General features: G+C 37.7%; 1 pseudogene; it reads left to right on the plus strand.

The window, feature by feature from the left end:
* LOC119519914 overlaps positions 1-1,822 on the plus strand; it is a 60,704-nt pseudogene extending 58,882 nt beyond the window's left edge.
* The last annotated feature ends 18,277 nt before the right edge of the window (positions 1,823-20,099 follow it).

The following is a 20,099-nucleotide window of genomic DNA, read 5'->3' on the forward strand; positions in this document are numbered from 1 at the left end:
TACCATACAATTCACTCATTTCATGTGTCCAATTCAGTAGTTTTTAGTATATCCAAAGAATTGTGCAACCATCACTAAAATCTAATTTTAGAACATTTTCATCACTTCCATAAAAAACATACCCATTAGTGATTACACCTCATTCTCCTTCTCCCAAACCTCTGCCAACTTCTGATTTACATTTTCTCTGTATGGATTTGCCTATTCTGGACATTTCATATAAATGGGATAATAAAATATGTGGTCTTTTGTGTCTGGCCTTTTTCATGCAGCATAATGCTTTCAAGGGTCATCCATGTGGTAGCATCCATCAGTCTTACATTCCTTATAATGACCAAATAATATTCCATTGTATAGATGAACCACATTTTATTTATCCATTAGTTGATGGACATTGTTCTGGTTTGCTAATGCTGCCATTTGTAAAATGCCAGACATGGATTGGCTTTTATAAAGGGGGTTTATTTGGTTACACAGTTACAGTCTTAAGTCCATAAAATGTATAAGGTAAGGCATTTAACAATAGGGTACTTTCACTGAAGGATGGCCAATGGTGTCCAGAAAACCTCTGTTAACTGGGAAGGCATATGGCTGGCATTGCTCGGAGTTCTGGTTTCAAAATAGCTTTCTCCAAAATGTCAGTGTCAGCTTCCAATGGTTGTCTTCAAAATGTGTCTCTCAGCTGCAGCTCTCCAAAATGTCACTCTCAGTTGCTCTGAGGTCCCTCTGTTTGTGAACTCCTTTATATGACTCCAGTGATCCAATTAACACCCAACCTGAATGGGCAGGATAACACCTCCATGGAAACTATCCGATCAAAGGTCTCACCCAGTTGATTCACATCTCCATGGAAACAATCAAAAGCTTCCAACCTAATCAACACTAATAAGTCTGCCCCCACTAGATTGCATCAAAGATTATGGCATTTTGGGGGACATAATACATCCAAACTAGCAACGACATTTAGGATGTTTTCACTTTTGGGTTATTCTGAGGAATTTTGCTATGGGATGGCAATTGCTGATGAGTTTCTTTAAATGAGGGCCAAGAGGACTGCAGGAGGGAACAATGGGTGCTTGGGGTCTAGCTGTGTGGCCTTGTTATGATAACCAGTGTGGTGAAGACAGCATATACTTGGCAGTCTCCTCTGTGCTGAGCAGCAGTCTGCCTGTGGACACAGAAATGGGAGCCATTTCTCTGAGCCTATTACCTGTTAACTCCAAAGAAGTAGACATTTCCAAACAACATCACTCAGAAAGTTCAGAGTGTAATGTTATGAGAATCATCCAACCAAGATGAGAGAATGGACAGAGGAAAGTTGCAGACACCGCCATTGGAAAGAATGTTAGAAAGAGCTACAAGCCATTGAGCAAGCAGATCAGAGGAAGAACTCAAGAATAAGAACCAACTCTTAGAGTCAGTCAAGAAGCCATTGCACCTGAAGTTGACTGAAACTCAGGGAGAGCTGAAGGACCTGACGTAGAAGGTGGAGCTGCTGGAGAAGTTTCAGGATAACTGTTTGGCAGTTTTGGAGAGCACGGGCATTGATCTAGTTTTAGACAAGGAGATCTTGGTATCACAACAAGAATCCACTATGGATCCCATGCAGTATATGTTGCTGTTGGAAGCTTTGCAAGATGAGCTGAAACTTCTTAATGAAACAGCCAAAAATTATTCAGAGGAGTTACAGGAGTTACAAAATATTGTTGAAGATGTAAGATGAAGAAAGGATCAGTTCCTAGAACAGCAAACCATATTAACACATCAAGTAAGTGATTCGACAACAGCCCTTGAGGAAATGGAGCAGTTATTAGAAATATGATGAAAAAGAAGTGGCCATAACTCTCTGTTAAGGATAAACTTTCGAAGGAAGTCACTTAGGATATCTGCGTCTAGGACTGACCATCCCCTGAAGAGAACAGCTTCTGAAGTAGGACTAAGGAAAGGTTTATGCTGGAATGGTAGATACTGCTTTCAGTAAGTGTTGCCAGCCTACAGATCTACAGATTGGCTGGCTCTTCTGAGTCTCATACTTAAATAATGGAGGCCTACCAAAGGGGCATCCAGAGGCAACCTCCTAGACAACAAAGCAGGTCACCATTAGAATCAGGAGCTAAACCAGCAATGTTTAGATGATTTAAAACATCACATTAAGATCTGCAGAAAGAAAACCTTAACTGTACAGTGGAGCACAGGTGCTCCATAGGAGACCTCATTGAGGAACTTGGAACACATTCTGTCCACATTCGGGTTAGGCTTCTATTCCTCATTGGATATTTATAAACTTGAAGTTGCTTGAAACAGTTTGGCTTAAGAAATGGATGAAAGAATAGGTTCTAACTCTATGAGTTTGCTTGTGATAATCAGTTCATATTAGTGAGGTCATGCAATATTTGTCCTGTTTTGTCTTGCTTATTTCACTCAAAATAATGTCTGTCCTCAAGAATCATCCATGCTGTTGCATGCATCAGGACTTTATTCCTTCTTACAGCTGAATAATATTCCATCATATGTATATACCACATTTTGTTTATGCATTAATCTTGGGCTGAATTCATCATCCAAACAAGTTGGGTGCTTTCCTTCTTTTAGCAGTTGTGAATAGTGCCACTATGAACATACATGTGCAAATGCCTGTTCACATCCCTGCTTTCAGCTCTTCTGGATATATATCTAGTAGTAGGATTGCTGGATTACATGGCAATGCATCAATTGAGAAGATTATGTAGCATTTTTCCCTTCAATTTGTTAATGTGGTATATTACATTAAATGGTTTTCCTGTGTTGAACTAATCTTGCATACCTGATCATGGTGTATAATTCCTTTAATATACTGTTGATTCAATTTTTGCATCTCTATTCATTAGAGAAATTAGTCTGTAATTTTATTTTCTTGTAGTATCTTTATCTGGCTTTGGTATTAGGCTGATATTGGCTTCATAGTATGAGGCTGGCTTCACAGATTCTGTTCAAGGTTTTTGGAAGACTTTGAGCAGGATTGCTATTTATTCTTCCTAGAAGATTAGTAGAATTCAACTGTGAAGCCATCTGGTCCTGGGTCTTCTTTTTGGGAGGTTTTTGATGATTGTTTCAATCTCTTTTCTTATAATTGGTCTGTTGAGGTCTTCTATTTCTTCTAAAGTCAGTGTAGGCTGCTTGTTTCTAGGAATTTGTTTATTTCATCTAAGTTGTCTAATTTCTTGGCATACTGATGTTCACAGTGTCCTCTTATGATCCTTTTCTTATTTCTGTGGAGTGAGTTGTAATGTCCTCCCTCCCATTTTTGGTTTTATTTATTTGCATCTTCTCTCTTTTTTCTTTATTACTCAAGCTAAGAGTTTGTCAACTTTATTGATCTTCTCAAAGAAACAACTTTTTTTTTTGTTAAATGTCTCTAATTATCAATTTCATTTATTTCTGCTCTAATTTTTGTTATTTCTTTCATTCTGCTTCCTGTTTCATTAGTCTGCTGTTCTTTTTCTAGTTCCTCCAGTTAGATCATTGGGCAATTAAGTCATTGATTTTAGCTCTTTCTTCTTGTTTAATTTAGGCATTTAGGGCTATAAATTTCCCTCACATCACTGCCTTCACTGCATTCCATTAGTTTTTATATGCTGTATTCTCATTTTCATTTGTCTCAAGATTTTACTAATTTCTCTTGCAATTTCTTCTTTGACTCACTAATTGTTTAAGTTTGCTGTTTAACCTTCATATATTTTCGAATTTTCCAGTTTTCCACCTGTTATTGATTTCCAGCTTCATTCCATTATCCTCAAAGTACTTTGTATAATTTCCATCTTTTTAAATTCATTGAGACTTGTTTTGTGACCCAACATATGGTCTATCCTGGAGAATGACACATGAGCACTTGAGAAGAATGTACATTCTGCTATTTTGGGGTGCATGGTTCTGAATATGTATGTTAAGTCTAGTTCATTTATCATATTATTCAAGGTATCTGTTTCCTTATTGATCCCCTGTCTAGATGTTCTATTGATGAGAGTGGTGTATTGAAGTCTCTAACTATTATTTAGAAGTGTTTATTTCTCCCTTCAGCTTGCCAGGTATTTGCCTCATGTATTTTGGGGCATCCTGGTTTGGTGTGTAAATATTTGTTGTTTCTGGTGGATTGCCCCTTTCATTAACATGTAGTGTCCTTCTTTATCTTTTGTAACAGTTATGCATTTAAAGTCTTTTTTGTCTGATCTTACTATAGCTACCCCAGGTCTTTTGGTTACTATTTGCATGGAATATCTTTTTCCATCCTTTCACGTTCAACCTATTCGTGTTTTGGGGTCTAAGGTGAGTCTCTTATAAACAGCATATAGATGGATCATACTTTTTTATCCATTCTGCCAATCTGCATCTTTTGACTGAGCAGCTTAATCCATTAATATTCAGTGTTATTACTGTAAAGGTGGTACTTACCTCAACCAGTTTATTCCTTGGTTTTTGTATGTCATATCTTATTTTTTTCCCTTTTATCCTTTTAGTTACACTTACTGATAATATTCATTTCTACATTCTCCTCCAAGCCTCTCTCTCTTGTTTCTTCCTGTCAACTTGGAGAATTCCCTTTAATATTTCTTGTAGGGCAGGTCTCTTGATAAACTCAGTTTTGGTTTATCTGTGAATATTTTAAATTCCTCCTCATTTTTGAAGGACAGTTTTGTCAGATAAAGAATTCATGGCTAGTCATTTTTCCTCTCTGTACCTTAAATATATATCATCTCACTGACTTCTCACCTCCATGGTTTTTGCTGAGAAGTCAAAACTTAATCTTATTGTTGTTTCCTTATATGTGACAAATCACTTTTCTCTTGCTGCTTTCAGGATTTTCTGTTTATATTTGACATTTAAAATTCTTATTAGTATGTGTCTCAGAATAGGTCTATTAGAATTTATTCTGTTTTGAGTATATTGCACTTCTTGGACATGTATATTTATGTCTTTCATTTTGCAGCCATTATTTCCTCAAATATCCTTTCTGCCCCCTTTCCCTTCTCTTTTCCTTCTGGGAATCCCATCACGCATATGTTCATACACTTTATAGTGTCATTCAATTCCCTGAGACCCTGCTCATTTTTTCCCCCATTCTTTTCTCTATCTTTTCATTAGTCTGTGAGGTTCCAGATGTCCTATCTTCCAGTTTGCTGATTCTTACTTTTCCCTGTTCAGATTTGCTCCTGTATGCCTCTAGAGTATTTTTAATTCCTTCTATCATGACTCATTCTCATAAGTTCTGTTATGCTGATTTTCACACTTTCAAATTCTTATTTATGCTCAGCTAGTGCCTTCTTAACATCCTTTAGCTTTTTAACCATATTTTCCTTCATCTCCTTGAATTAATTTAGAAGAGTTGTTTGAACAACTTTGATTAATTATTCCAAATTCTGTATCTCCTACAATTTTTTAATTCATTCCTTTGATTGGGCCATATCTTCCTGTTTCTTAGTATGGCTTGTAATTTTTTGCTGATGTCTAGTCATCTCATTATCTTGATAAGTTTACTATGATTGTCAGTTTCTCTCTCTTCTCAAGGGTTTTGTTGTTGATGAGCTTTGTTTTAAAGCTCTCCTTTGACACTTGGTTCATCAGTATTTCCCAGCCAAAACAGCACTAGGGACCCATGAAAGGGTTGCAGAGCATTCCAAAGGGCCTTGGGAAGAGGGTCAGGAAAGTTGCCAAAAAACTTTTTTGTCAGCTTCCCAAGGCTGTGCTTTCCTGGCCTGCCCTGCAGATGGCACTCTTTGGCAAGCTGTTTCCTGAAGCCTTAAGAACACCCCTGCCAAAGGCGGGGTTGAAACAATGGTGTGGCAGCTCTAGTCCTGGGTGGGCAAAAACAGTGGGACATAATGATTTAAATTCATGGACCAAAAGCCATGATCTGTACTCTGACATGTACCCCCACATTCTTGGGAAGGAGCGTGCATCCATGTCCCTCTCTGTCTGCAGCTGCCAGCCAGCCCAGGACTGGACCAGAGGCTGTTTGCCTTGAGAGTGGGGGATGGGTGCCAGCAGCAGTGGCACAGCAAGTTAATCACAGTTTTTCACCGCAGTTTCTCAGTCTCTTCATCCTGCTCTTCCCTGATATTCGAGAGCCCTAGAGTAGCTTCTGACAGTTGTTGCCTCTTCTCTAGTTGCCCCTGGAGGAGAAGTGAGCTCTGCATATCCCTACTCCACCATTTTCCCCAGAAGTTCTCTTAAAATCATTTTTAAAGGCTTTGTTCAGTATGTCTACATCCTTATCTTCTTTGTTGGTATTCTTTTATTTTTATCTTCTTCCTTTGGGTGGGCCATCATTTGCTTTTTCTTTGTCCTGTAAACTTTTGTTGCACACTGTACATTTTAATATTTTAAAATGCTAACCCTGGGATTTACTCCCTGGGATGTCTGCTTCTTGGTTTTGTAACCGGCTGGTGATAAGACAGATTTTCTTTAGCTTCAGCCCTCCTATCAGGAAGGTCTGCCCAAGGTGAATGTAGTGTACAGAATTTTCCCTATGTTTCTGGGTCTTTGACTTGTCCTGGCCTTTGCTTTTCAGTTGCTTTGGAGTTCCCCTGTTGACAGGAGTTTGATTGTCTTCTCTGTTTCCCAGGACACATATCTCCCTCTCCTGTGTATTTGATGTAGACAGCCCTTTGTCCAAGACTGTCCACCTGTAGAGTTTTTACACTCCTTTCATTGTCTCATGCAGCTTTTGCCTGAGGGAAAATTCTAGAAGGAGTGTCACCTCAGAAAGGACTTCCCAAAGGCAGTCTTTCCCAGCCCAAACAGGGTCAGGGATCCATGAAAGGGGTGCACACTGGCTCCAAAGTGTCCTTTTGAAGGAGATCAGGAAGGGCACCAGAAGCTTCTCTGATGGCTCCCCAAAGCTGAGCTTTCCTAGCCTGCCCAGAAAATGCAGCCCTTTTGCTAACTGTCGGCCACAATCCTGAGGAACCACTGTTTCTTTAAATCATCACTACCTCCGCCACTCTCTGTGGAGGGTTGAAACAATAGCTGCCTTCAGGCTGGGACCAATAATACAAATTTTCTAACCAAAACCTGTGATCAGCAATCAAATCAAAGAAGATTTTTAGATCTCTTTCTTTCATCAGCTGCTAGCCAGGGACTGGACACCACCATAGCTTACCATGAGAGTGAAGGACAGGTGTCAATAGCCACTGCACGGAGAGAGCAATTTACATTTCTTTAGCACAATTTATTTGTCTCTTACTCCCACTCTTTCCTGGATGCTGTACAGCAATTTTCTGTCCTCTGGAGTTTAAAAATAATTTTTTTCAGACAATTCCTGCTTGCTCAGTAGTTGTTTTGGTGGGAGCACTGAGTCCTGGAGCTCCCTACTCTGCCATCTTTCCCAAAAGTCTCCCTCTCTCCATTTTCTTAAAAGTGTCTTTTGAAAAGCAACATTTTAATTATTAATTTTTTTCTTTTACTGTTTGTGCTTTTTTGTACCCTTACAAAATCTTTGCCTAAGCTAATATTTTTTTCTCTAGAGTTTTGTAGTTTAATTTTATAGTTGGATGTATGATCCATTTTAAGTTAGTAGTATGATGGTTTTAGGCAATAATGGAGTTTTATTTTAAATTTATTAATTTTTTTTGGCCTGTGCATGTCCAATAATTGCAGTTCCACTTGTTGGAGAGAATGTACTTTTCCACTGAATAATCATAACACCTTTGCTGAAAATCAATTGACCATACTCTTTGTTCTGTTCCATTGATTTATTTGTCTACCTTCATATACTGATACCATGCAATTTTATTACTGTGGCTTTATATGGGTCCTGAAATCAGTTTGTGTAAGTACTACAACTTTGTTCTTCTCCTTAAAAATATTTTAGCTATTTAAGGTCATTTATATTTCCAGATAAATTTTTAAATGTTTGTCAAATTTTATGCAACAATGTGCTGAGATTTTGATTGTGATTGCATTAATCTAGAGATTAAATTGGAGAAAATTTTCATCTTAATTTTGAGGCTTTCAATCCATTAATGTGGAATATTTCTTTTTTTATTAATTTTCCTCTAATTCTCTCAGCAATGTTTTTTGGGTATAGATCTTCCATATATTTTAATAAATTTATCCCTAAGAATTTTGCATTTTGGGATGTTATTGTAAATGTATTTTTTCAAATTTTAATTTCCTCTTCATTGCTATTACACAGAACACAACAGATTTTTCATGTTCACCTTGTTTTTTGAGACTTTGTTAAACTCAAGAAGGCATGAAAAAGATAAAGAAATAAAAGTCATAGGGATCATGAAGGAAAATGTAAATCTCTTGTTGTTTGCAGATTATTCAGCTATATACACAGAAAATATTAAGGAGTCTTTTTAAATTAAAAATTACAGCTCAGTTACCTCTAGTGGGAGTTTCCAAACATAGCCTATAGACCAACTGCATTAGAAATTTGAGGACTTTAAAAAATTCCCCTTCCTGTATTCTATCTTGGGAGAGTCCTAGTCAAAAAACCTGGAGAAAATGCTTGCCATTTTTATTTTTGAAAAATATCCTAGGATATATTGCTATATAACAATGTTTACTTTTCATTCTTTATGGCATTCAGGGCTGAAAGTAAAAAAGACTCTGGTACAGAATCCAAATTTCTATGTAAGGTGCATTAAAGAGGTAGTTCTATGTTCTATGATGAGGAAATTTTATAGGGGGAGAGATGCGGAAGGGAGATGGTCAGTTCAGTCGAGAACTTGTCTTTGAGATGGTTGTTGACACCCAGGTCACCTGGAGCCCCAGAAGATTTGTAAGCTGGGGAAATATATTTGAGATTTGTATGCCTTGGGAGTGGAGAAAGAAGAGTGATTACTTCTATAGAATGATGGTTTCAATATGGAAAGGTGAGAAAATCTGCTCTCGAGGTGAATTGCATGCATCATGTCTTTGATGTATCATTTGTCAGGCTAGAGCCATTTTATGAGGTAAATCAAATACTTATTTATTTTCAGCTTCATCTTGCTGTAGAAAGAATTTCAGGTGACTTTCAAGGAAGACGAAGGAGGAGGAGCCAGAGGAGGAGGAGGAGGAGAAGAAGAAGAAAAATGATAATAAATTTCAAGGCAAGGACAAAGCTAAGAATGAGCACTATGAAGGCCTGCATATATTCTATGAGTGATTTCCAAAGCATTCTGCCTGCACATCTGACAAAGACAACTTTCATATATATACATTCTTATGTACATGAGATGAAATTGACCTATTACTCAGAATTGAAACTATTTTGGGGGTAGTATCAGATAAAGAATTATGTTTCGTCCTATGCAATGTAATAACATGAGACTCAGCAATATTTTTACAGTAGTAACAGTGAATTTTGTTAGAAGGGAATGCTTTTCTCATACAGCTGAGTTTTCCCTTCATGTGGAGGATGCTTTATTACTGAAACACTCTTGATTTCTCCTCATTCCCTCTTTTCCTTTGGAAATTGGAAGAAGGCAAAACTTGGTATGTATAGCACAGCTACTTCTCCATTGTCTCCTTGGGAGTGAGCTGCCTGCTGGGATTCAGGCTTTCCTTTGATCCTCTAATTTATTAGGTATTTATTATACTTGAATCTCCATTATACCTATTTTAATGTCACAAAAATCATGGGAAGGGCTGCCAGTCCATTATTGTCCCTAAGTAGTTGGGCTCATCTCCTGATTCTTTGAATTAATCTTGGTAATCCTATTGTCTGAAGACTCTTTAACATTAGTTTATCAGTCAGAAGATAATACGTTGAATTGCCATCTATATGCATATTTGTCTTATTTCTCAACTGGTTGAGTTTTTGCATAGGGGAAGAGAGGGTTTCTAATTGGTCCCCTAGAGATGCAATAATTTTCACACAGTTGTTCAATGTGAAGATCATCAGTGCAAGTTGATGTCATCAAAAGAAAATGCAATTCAGTACAGCTAATTCTACAGTGTACAAATTTGATACTGATGTCCAGTGTCTTGCTGGATCTTCTAGCTCTGAGGATGTATCTTAGAGTATCTAGAAAAAAGTGGATGGTCTGCATGGCATTGAATTCCTTCTATTTGCTGGACAATGGTAAGAAAATCCACTTGCTTGGGAATCAAGACACCTTAAATTTAAATTCATCTCTGTTACTTAATTAACTGATCTTGGGCAAGTCAGATAATGTCTTGGGAACTCATGCTTCCTCTTCCCAAACCTACAGACCATCACACTGATCTGGGTTCTTGTCTTGATTGTGCCCCAAAGATTCTGAGTTTGGAGGTCTAGTGTGCATGGGAGGCAGATCTCAAACCTGTATTTGATCAGCAACCCAGGTGTGAGCTCTCCCATTCTAAGGATCTATGATTCTCTGAACCTTCCTATCACCTTTAAGTGTTATATTTAAAGATGGTGTAATCATGTGTAGGTTTTTCTCAGTTAGGTGGTAATATTGCACCTGCAGGAGGTTGAATACTGTGGAGCATGGTATCATGTTCTTACAATCACCCTTAATTTGAAGACTTCAGGTGAAACAGGGCCAGGAGACCAACTGGCTCACTTTGCTCGTGCTGGGAGTGACGTGTAATCCAGTGTTGCAGGGGCTGGTTGACGGATCTGGGTTGCCATGAACATGGCTCCCACTTGGTTTCCTTCAGATCACTCATTACTCATCTATGCACGGTGCTTCAGAAAGGGAGAAAAGCTGCCCAGTCAAGGAGCCCGAGGTCTCACAAAGGAGCCCTGACAACGTATCCTGTCAGCTGCCTGCTCGTAGACATGAATAAGGAATCTTTTAGAAAAAGCGTCCTGTCAATCTGCAGTTTGCAAATTTGCATAAATAGAATTTTTCACGGGATGCCTAGGAGCAGCCCACAGACGCTTTGTTGGTGAGCTGTGCTGATCTGCCGAGAACCATTTATGAAATGAATAATGTCACAGTGGACCAAGCTTATTTCTGAGCCAATGAAGTAGATCTTCCTGGAAATGGCAGGGTATGGATGGGGAACACTAAAAAGTGAGAAGAAAAGGGATTCACTGCTTTTTTTAGAAGTGTTTTAGAGAGGAAATGGACTGAACACTTTATTTAATCAAATCCCCTCATGGGAAAAGTGAGGAAACTGGTTTTCAGAGCCGTGAAGTGATTTTTCTAAGACAACACAGCAAGTTAATAATAGATCCAAAAAATGCAGGGTCATTTAGACAGTGAAAATAGTAACTCAATATATTTTTCCCTGTCAATTTCCAACTGTATTTATGAAAGTCCTGTTTTTTTTCATTTCTTAGCTGTCGTACCATAAGTATATAGGACTGTATGGTTTCTTAATTTATGTGTTCTATGCATTACCTTCTTGGAAATCACTTCCCCACCAGCTTATCAAAGGCGATACTCATGACAGTGAGTTGCGTGGGTTTCTGAAACTGACAATGAGCAAAGACAGGTGACATGAGCTTTGCAGAATTTGGTTGACAAGTAACCATGAGGGACACAAAGAGCAAGGGATGTCCTAAAACGTAAAGAAGCATCCCAAACTTCATATAAATAAGCATTTCTGGAAGACACTGGAATTATCCAGTTTTTAAAAATGAACATTATGGTAAGAAGATTGTGTGAAATACAGGCTGGGATTGAGTTTGGAACACTTGCTTCGTATGACAAATAGTAAAATGACCACAGCATTAGGTGCCTTACACGTTTACTTTAGTTGCATTAAAATAGTTAATAAATACTGAGATTCTAACATGCTATGGACACTGCTAATTAGAGTGAGAAGTCTTGGAGATCCAATTGGTAGTCACCATGGAAAGTAGAGGGGCACAGAAATACATGCTCTTGTTACCCTTTCTTTATTTTTTTCTTGTCACCTAAGGAAGTTAAATGCCTTGACACTGGATATTGTGAGACAATTCATTCTGCCACCTTCCACTTCCCAGATTAAAAACACTGATTTCATGTGGTTTTCATTTATGGAAGAAGCAATTAAGATGCTGGATATGGGACAGAATTGGAACAAAGCTTGCAGTCATCTAACACTCAGTGTTAGATATTGATTACAAACTGGTGGAAAAGAGGGTCTTGTTATCTCACCGTCTCAGAGCAGGTAGAGATGCGATGCAACCTAAGGCAGTTACCTCTCCAGCTAGCTGGTGGGATGACACTCTCTTTGTGACTCCTTCTGAGGGAAGGCATTTTTTCATTCTTAGACTCTGCACCAATCTGTCCAGTTATGCAATTAGATCATCAGAGTTATGATATTCTTGAAGGCAGCAGACATAGCCTGAATTGAACAGGGAAAAGATTCCATCACTCCCTCACTCATTGACTCACACATTTATTGGATGAATGTTGAACATGTGCTTCATCTAAAGAGCTCTAGCAGATGCTATGGAGATTGAAAAACTGAATATGATACGGGCCCTATAATGAACAACTGGGTGATACCCCAATTTTTTTAAGGTGGTCTGAAAATATAAAATGTAGATCTTTTATTTTCTCCACTTGATCTATTTAAACATTTAGATAATGTCAGGAGATGCAGAAAATGTATTTTCTTCCATGACACCAAAAATGTCACCTCTTGGAGTATTGGTTTTCAAACTTGAGTGCTCCAGAGCTTGTTAAATGGCATTTGCCAGCTACTTTATCACTGCCCCTTTCTCCTCCCCCACCCCACTCTGTAGCCTGGAGTGGGGTTCAAGAATAGAATTCTGTTTCAGGTCATTCCATTTGGAGAAGGAAACTCTATTTTTTAGAAGAATATATTAAATCTTGTTTTTAGTCCAGGCCTAAAATAAAAAAAAAAAAATTCTTGAAAATCTTAGCTCTGTAAAAAGCACTCTCTGTGCTTTGCCTTTTGGTATCTTAGATTTTGTATATTCATAATGTTCAAAAATTTGGTGAAATTCTGTCTGTGAGCATCAATGTCGAATGGATAAACCTCTGGAAAATTTTGCAGTTTTTGTGAAAAATACACATTGCCATGTTAATCCGATCTCTTTCTGTGACAGAAGGAAAGTTTTGGCAAGTGCTGTAATGCACAATTGCAATAACTACAACAGAACAAAACAGACAAACACAAACCGAAGAGAAGTGGTTCCCCATTCTGCCACTCCCCTGCTGGCCACTCTCCCACATTGTCTAGTTTCACGGCACATTGTTGCTTTTAAGCATTTCGGCAGGATTTTATTTTATATTTTTAACACAGGGAAGAAAATTATTACTCGGCTGTAGAGTTAATCTGATTTTGGGTCATTCTCAATCCTCCCATCTCTTGGCATATCAGTTCTTTTTTTTACAGAAAGGAGACTATTAAACCTAGGTTTACGCTTAAACATGATAAATTGAGTGGATTTCAAACCCCTGGAGAATCTGCTTAATTGGTATTGGCTACAGAAGAGGAATAACCTAGAATTAAATCTACAAGTCCTAATTAAGTATTAATCTAGGTTTATATTGTGGTGAATCTAAGAATTCCTGTTATCTGGAATTTTATTTAGATGGAAACACTCCATTCTTATTGATTTTTGTTCTGGTGCACTTAATTAAAACCTATTCAAATGCTGGGTTACTTTGAAAAGTAAAGTATCCTATTAGAGACGCATGCATTATAAAGAACATTTGAATATGGAAATTCAATATACTTTGTGAGGTAAAAACAGACAGGTATCAGGAGAATACCTATTTTTAATATTTCTCAATGCTTCAATTCCCAGAATTCTTGGATTTGAGCACAGGGAATAAATGTGGCAAAGATAACTATAGGGCAAGTGCCCCACAGCATGTGGTTTAGTGATGGGTTTCTTATACTTCCGGAAATCCTGGGTATCACCGGAGGTATTGGGTATGTATTGCTACACAGCAAAATTGCCCCCAAACTCAGCAGCTGAAAGCACCTTTTATGATCTCACCCACTTCCTGACAGTTAGGGTGGTGGAAACAGCCCAGCTGGGTGACTCCAGCTCAGGGTTTCTTGTGAGGTTGAAGATAAGTGGACAGCCAGGGTTTGAGTCACCTGACGACCTGACTGAAGCTGGGGATTCCACGTCCAAGCTCGCTCACAGGGCTGTCGGCAAGAGGCCTCAGTTCCTCAACACGTGGGCTGATGAACAGTGAGAGAAAGAGGGGCTGGGGGATGGAGGTGGCAGGGTCTTTTATAACAATCTGGGATGTGATGTATTATCACTTCTGCCATATTCTATTGGTCACACAGACCCACCCTAGATGGGGTGGGTGGGCCATGGGGCATCATCTCAGGGGCTGCCTACGTGACTGGGAATGCAATGAACAGGATGGAGGCTGTGTCTCATCTCCGAATAGTTGATATACAGGCACACCTTGGAGATATTGTGGTTCAATTCCAGACCACCACAATACAGCAGATATTGCAATAAAGCAATCTAAAAGCATTTAAAAGTTATGTTTACACTCTATTGTGGTCTATTAAGTGTGCAATAGCATAATGTCTTAAAAAGCACAATGCACATTATTTAAAATGTGACACAGAGACATGAAATGAGCACATGCTATTGGAAAAAATGGCGTCCATAGACTTGCTTGACACAGCGTTGCCACAAATCTGCAATCTGTAAAAAAGTGAATAACTGCAGAGTGCAGTACAGTGAGGTATGGCTGTAAATTTATTTGGAAAACGAGACCCTTATGTTTTCCTTTCTGGCCCTGTTAAGCAATATTAAGAAAGGATGCCAACCATACTTTATAAGACTTCTAATGAAATGAAATGTGCTTTTGTAAGCTTGGACCTTTCCTTGTCTCCAGCCCTCATAGCTAACATATGTGAATTGCTGGGACCTGTCAGACTGTAGCTATGTTCTCTAAGCTAGATACTAGGACCAGAACAAAATAATTAAGCAATGCATGAGATCCACTACTTGTGTGTTTTCCACTGATTTCTGGCAGGTACATATGGTGGAGAAAAGCAAGCAAAGGGTCCAAGCAGCTATGGAGAGAGAGAATCTTGTACAAAGTCTAGAGTATTTACAAGTAAGTCAAGGGGAAAATGGATCCCAATCTTGTTCCTAAGCAAATAAACTTTGGCCCCTGTGGCTGAGTCTGGGTGAAAATTCATGGGAGTCATTCTTTTTATTATTTTTCTGAAGCACTTTCTCCCAGTTTGGTTAATTCAGTCTCTGGCTACTGTCTTCGCACAGAGCTGGCTTCTGCTCTGCCACCAACATAGGGCAATTGCATCTAATGAGATGGAGAGCCACTGTAGGATAAGATTGGTGATTATGTAAGATTATGTTCCATCCTCGGGCTGTAGGGGAATTATGCAGCGGGGGAGATCTGTGTAAACGTTATTAACTTCAGCTAATTAGAACCTCTCCAAACCCGAGGAATCTGGAATCTAAAAAGGGTGATGAGAATTCTTGGACTGTTTATGGAATTACAAAGCAGCTTGCCTTGGCCTGTGGCTGGTGCTTGTTAAAAGGTTTCAGATGAGATGACTCAACATAGCCTGAAAAGAGCAACTGCTTGCAACAAACTTGGATTCACCCACAGGGGACACCAGGAGTTTGACTGTTTGACTCAAATGGTTTAGCTTGGATCCACCCATTCCAGACTATGAAAAATGCACGGAGGCCCACTCTACCTCAGAGCTCTGAAGAAAGGAAAGCATTTGTTGAGCATGACATGGCCCATATTCTGGAATAAGAATGACGTACAGTTGCTAGTTACAGTTACCTATGACGGTGCCTGAGAACAATGTGTGGAGCTTTTACCTTGCTTCAGTTTCTACCTGACTTAAGAGTTATGCTTAACTAATGCCAGGGAAACCGTCTCTCCCTGTTGAATTCAGCTTTCTTCAGGTTCTGCTGAATTTCCCTCCACCATTCAGGCTTTTCTGCCCAATGCACTGAAGTACTGCTTGTTTCTGGGCTCTTGCAGAAAGCCCTCTGGCTTTGCTCAAAAATTCCTTTGATATGCAGTCTTTAGTAATGGGTTTCTCTCAAAGTTTTGTATTCTGATATGTGCTGAAAAGGCCAGCGACATAATAGCCTGGAAATAGGGCCACTAGGTATGAGGGTTTAGGCCTTCTCTCTCTGGGCTGAACACCCTGGTTTATTTTCTAGATTCTCCACCACATGGGAGAGGGGTATCATCCTGATTGGGAATATATACCAAAAAGTGGGTCTTTGTTTTAAAATGTGATGATCCGGCCTATGCAGCCATAGTAAATACTCCCTTCCAGAAATCTCGCTCCTCCCCGCGAGTAGTGCAAGCAAGTGCTTGTGTGCGTGGACGGACAGACGTGTGCACTCACACACACCATGAAAGCAGGGTCACTACTGTATAACTACTTCTTGCTAACTTGCTAACTTTGTGGTGTCCTAGCCCACTGTTCCGTGATGTGCTTAGAAGTCTAGAGCGATGGTGAAGAACTCCAGCTCTGGGGACACATTGCCTGTTTCGGAATCCTGCCTCCATTTGCAGATTGACTTTGAGTGGGTTGTGTAACATCTGTACTTCCCTTTCCTCAGGTGAAAATTGGATATCTACCTATCTATACCTATCTAATAATCTATATCTATCAACTATTATCTACTCCATCATCTTTTTCCTATCATCTTTCTTCTTTTTTCTACCTATCTAATCTATCATCTATCATCAGATAATCATCTATACATCATGTATCTCTATCATCTATCTATCATCTATCTATCTAATCTATCATCTATCATCTATCATATCATCTACCTGTTACCTGTCAATCATCTTTCATCTATCTATCTATCTAATCTATCATCTACTTATCATATATCATATCATCAACCTATTACCTATCATCTTTCATCTATCTATCTGTCTAATCTATCATCTATCTACCTATCTATGCTATCATCTACCTATTATCTATCATATATCATATCTAGTTACCTATTATTTATCATATCTATCTACCTATTATTTATCAATCATCTTTCATCTATCTATCTAATCCATCATCTATCTACCTATCATATATCATATCATCTACCTATTACCTATCAATCATCTTTCGTCTATCTCATCTATCATCTACTTATCATATATCATATCATCTACCTATTACCTATCAATCATCTTTCATCTATCTATCTAATCTATCATCTATCTACCTATCATATATCATATCATCTACCTATTACCTATCAATCATCTTTCATCTATCTATCTATCTGTCTAATCTATCATCTATCTACCTATCTATGCTATCATCTACCTATTATCTATCATATATCATATCTAATTACCTATTATTTATCATATCTATCTACCTATTATTTATCAATCATCTCTCATCTATCTATCTAATCTATCATCTATCTACCTATCATATATCATATCATCTACCTATTACCTATCAATCATCTTTCATCTATCTATCTCATCTATCATCTATCTACTTATCATATATCATATCATCTACCTATTACCTATCAATCATCTTTCATCTATCTATCTATCTCTCTAATCTATCATCTATCTACCTATCATATATCATATCATCTACCTATTATCTATCAATCATCTTTCTTCTATCTATCATCAACCAATCTTCTATCATTATCTACCTGTATTCTCTGTCTATATCTATCTACCAATCATCTATCATCATCATCTCTCTCTGTCATCTATCTATTATCTATCTACTATTTATATCTCTGTGTCTGTCTATCTATCATCACTCATCTCTCTATCTTTACATACCTCAGAGGTTGTTTGAGGATTAAACAAGTTAATCTGTACAAAGGACAGAATAGTGTCTGGCATGTAGAAAGCATTTAATAAGTGTTAGCTTTTAATATTGTCAGTGGCACCCTTTAAATAGCCCATGTTTGCAGCTGCATATATGCCCTGTTGTGTTGTTTTTATCTATCACTATTATGTATGTTTATCCCCCTCTTTTACAGAAGGACATAAGAGGTAGACAGAAATGTAAAACTGTCAATTCTAACTCAATAGAGATAACTATATATTTAGCAAACTTCCAACTAAATTCTTAATATGTTTTCTTTTAGAATTTGACAAGTCTTTTTCTGAAGTTCTTAATGCAGAAGTATCTGAGATTAAGATATTGTATAAATTAATAATGTAGGATCATTTGCCATGTAAGATTTTGCAAAAATCACCCAGGGTAGAAAAGCTGAAAGGACTCACAGACTCCATAGGGTCTACCCATGCAGATAGATAAAGGAAGCACCAGGCAAACAGGAGATCGTGCAGTTATCATAACCATCACATGGTTCAGAAATGTCCAGGTGCAGCCACCTCCCCTGCCCCAGCTCATTCTCACTGTCACAGGATATGCATCATCTTCAGATTATGAACCACTGAGAAATGTGCAACGTATCTTGATTTAAGGGGAGTCTGGGCAGAAACTCACTGAGGTATCTTTTATACCTCTAGTCACATGGCTAAAGTTAGAGTATGTAGCCAGGTTAACCAGGTGCAAATCAGCCCTAAACAAGATAAACAAACTAATATGGAGTCTCTCCAGGGAAGTTCCAAAGTTTAAACAGCACATTATAAATAACTACCCTGTCTGCTCCGTATCTTGGCCAAGAGTCAAAGTGTCCCCAGAGGTGAGCTCAGAGCTGTTCCAGTTCAGCTGTAAGACAGCTCTGCTCTTACACAGTTCTGAATACATGCTGTTAGGTTACAATATTTAAAACTATGGGCTGGAGAAGATCCAGAAAGATATGAGAATTAAATATATATTAAAAGTGGTGTTTCAACTCAGTGAGGAAAGGATGAATTATTCAATAAATTATTTGAACATGATTAGATTAAAATTTGGATGAAATTGGATCTTTAACTTATTCCATGCAAAAAACAAATTCCAGTTAAATTAAAATATAACTGTAAAATGTAGAATTATAAAAGCACTAGAATGAAATCTGGGAAAAGAAGCTCAGTATCATGGAGGTGAGAGCAGGCTTTCTTAGGAATTCACCAAGCCAGATACAGTAATGAGAAAGACTGATGGATAAAAATTAAAATATCTTTACGGAAAAAGTTTACAAATAATCAAATAAAAAATAAATGGTAAACTATAGTTTGCCCTACATATAAAATGTAAAGGGTTTCTATCTCTAGTACACAAAGAGCTCTCATAAATCCATACAAAACAGGTAAATAACCCACTAGAAAAAAAAAAGTCAAAGGATATAATCAGATAAGTCACAACATTGAATTTCATTAAATCTAAGCTATCATCATTTCTAAGATGCACCATTATTTTATGAAACATGAATAAATGCTGTCAATTTTAATTGGAAGATATAATCAGTTATAGACAAACCCCAATTTCAGAGATGTTAAAATGTGAAAAAATATATATTCTAGAGTTAATGAAATAAAATGGAAGGAAAAATAAACAAATAAAATATGCTGAAAATAATAAAAATATAGGAATACTATACAGATTAAAAAATAAAGTGTAATTTTTACCTCTCAGTTTACAATTTTAAAAGACTGATAATCCTTGCATATATTTTTGGTGAGAAAGAAAATCTATACAAATTTTCTGGAGAACAAAGAGTCAATATTTGCCTCCCCTTTTTGATCTAGAAGTTTCATTTCTAGGAAACGATATTATGTATATCCATGGCAATTATATATGTGTGTATGTATATACATCCATAGTAATATGCATTGTAACATTATTTATAATACCAAAAATTGGAAACAACCCATACAACTATAAATAAGGAATGGGAAACCAAATTCTGGTAAATTCATTCAATGGAATTTTGTGATGATAAAAAATGACTAGATAGAGTTATATTTGTCTTCTGAAATTATTTCCGTGTAATATTGCATCTTAGCCATTATAACAAATAGATCAAAAAAATGGTTTAAGGTGTAACAAAACCAAGGTTTATTTCTCACTTTTTTGATAGTCAGCAGGTGGTTGTTCTTGGCGAGGGGACGAGCCTCTCCCAGGCAGTGATTCAAGGACCCACGTTTTCTCCACCTGAGTCCTTTCAGTTCTCTGCACATAAGAGCATGTGAAACAGGTATTGCTGCTGCTTAAAAGCCTCAGCCTGTAACTCACACACGTCACTTTCACTCGCATTTCACTGGTCAGAACTAGTCCTACACATGCTAGGAGTGCAAAGGCACATAATCTCTGGGTGA

The sequence above is a fragment of the Choloepus didactylus genome, chromosome 24, assembly GCF_015220235.1.
Source record: "Choloepus didactylus isolate mChoDid1 chromosome 24, mChoDid1.pri, whole genome shotgun sequence".
NCBI classification, from domain to species: domain Eukaryota; kingdom Metazoa; phylum Chordata; class Mammalia; order Pilosa; family Megalonychidae; genus Choloepus; species Choloepus didactylus.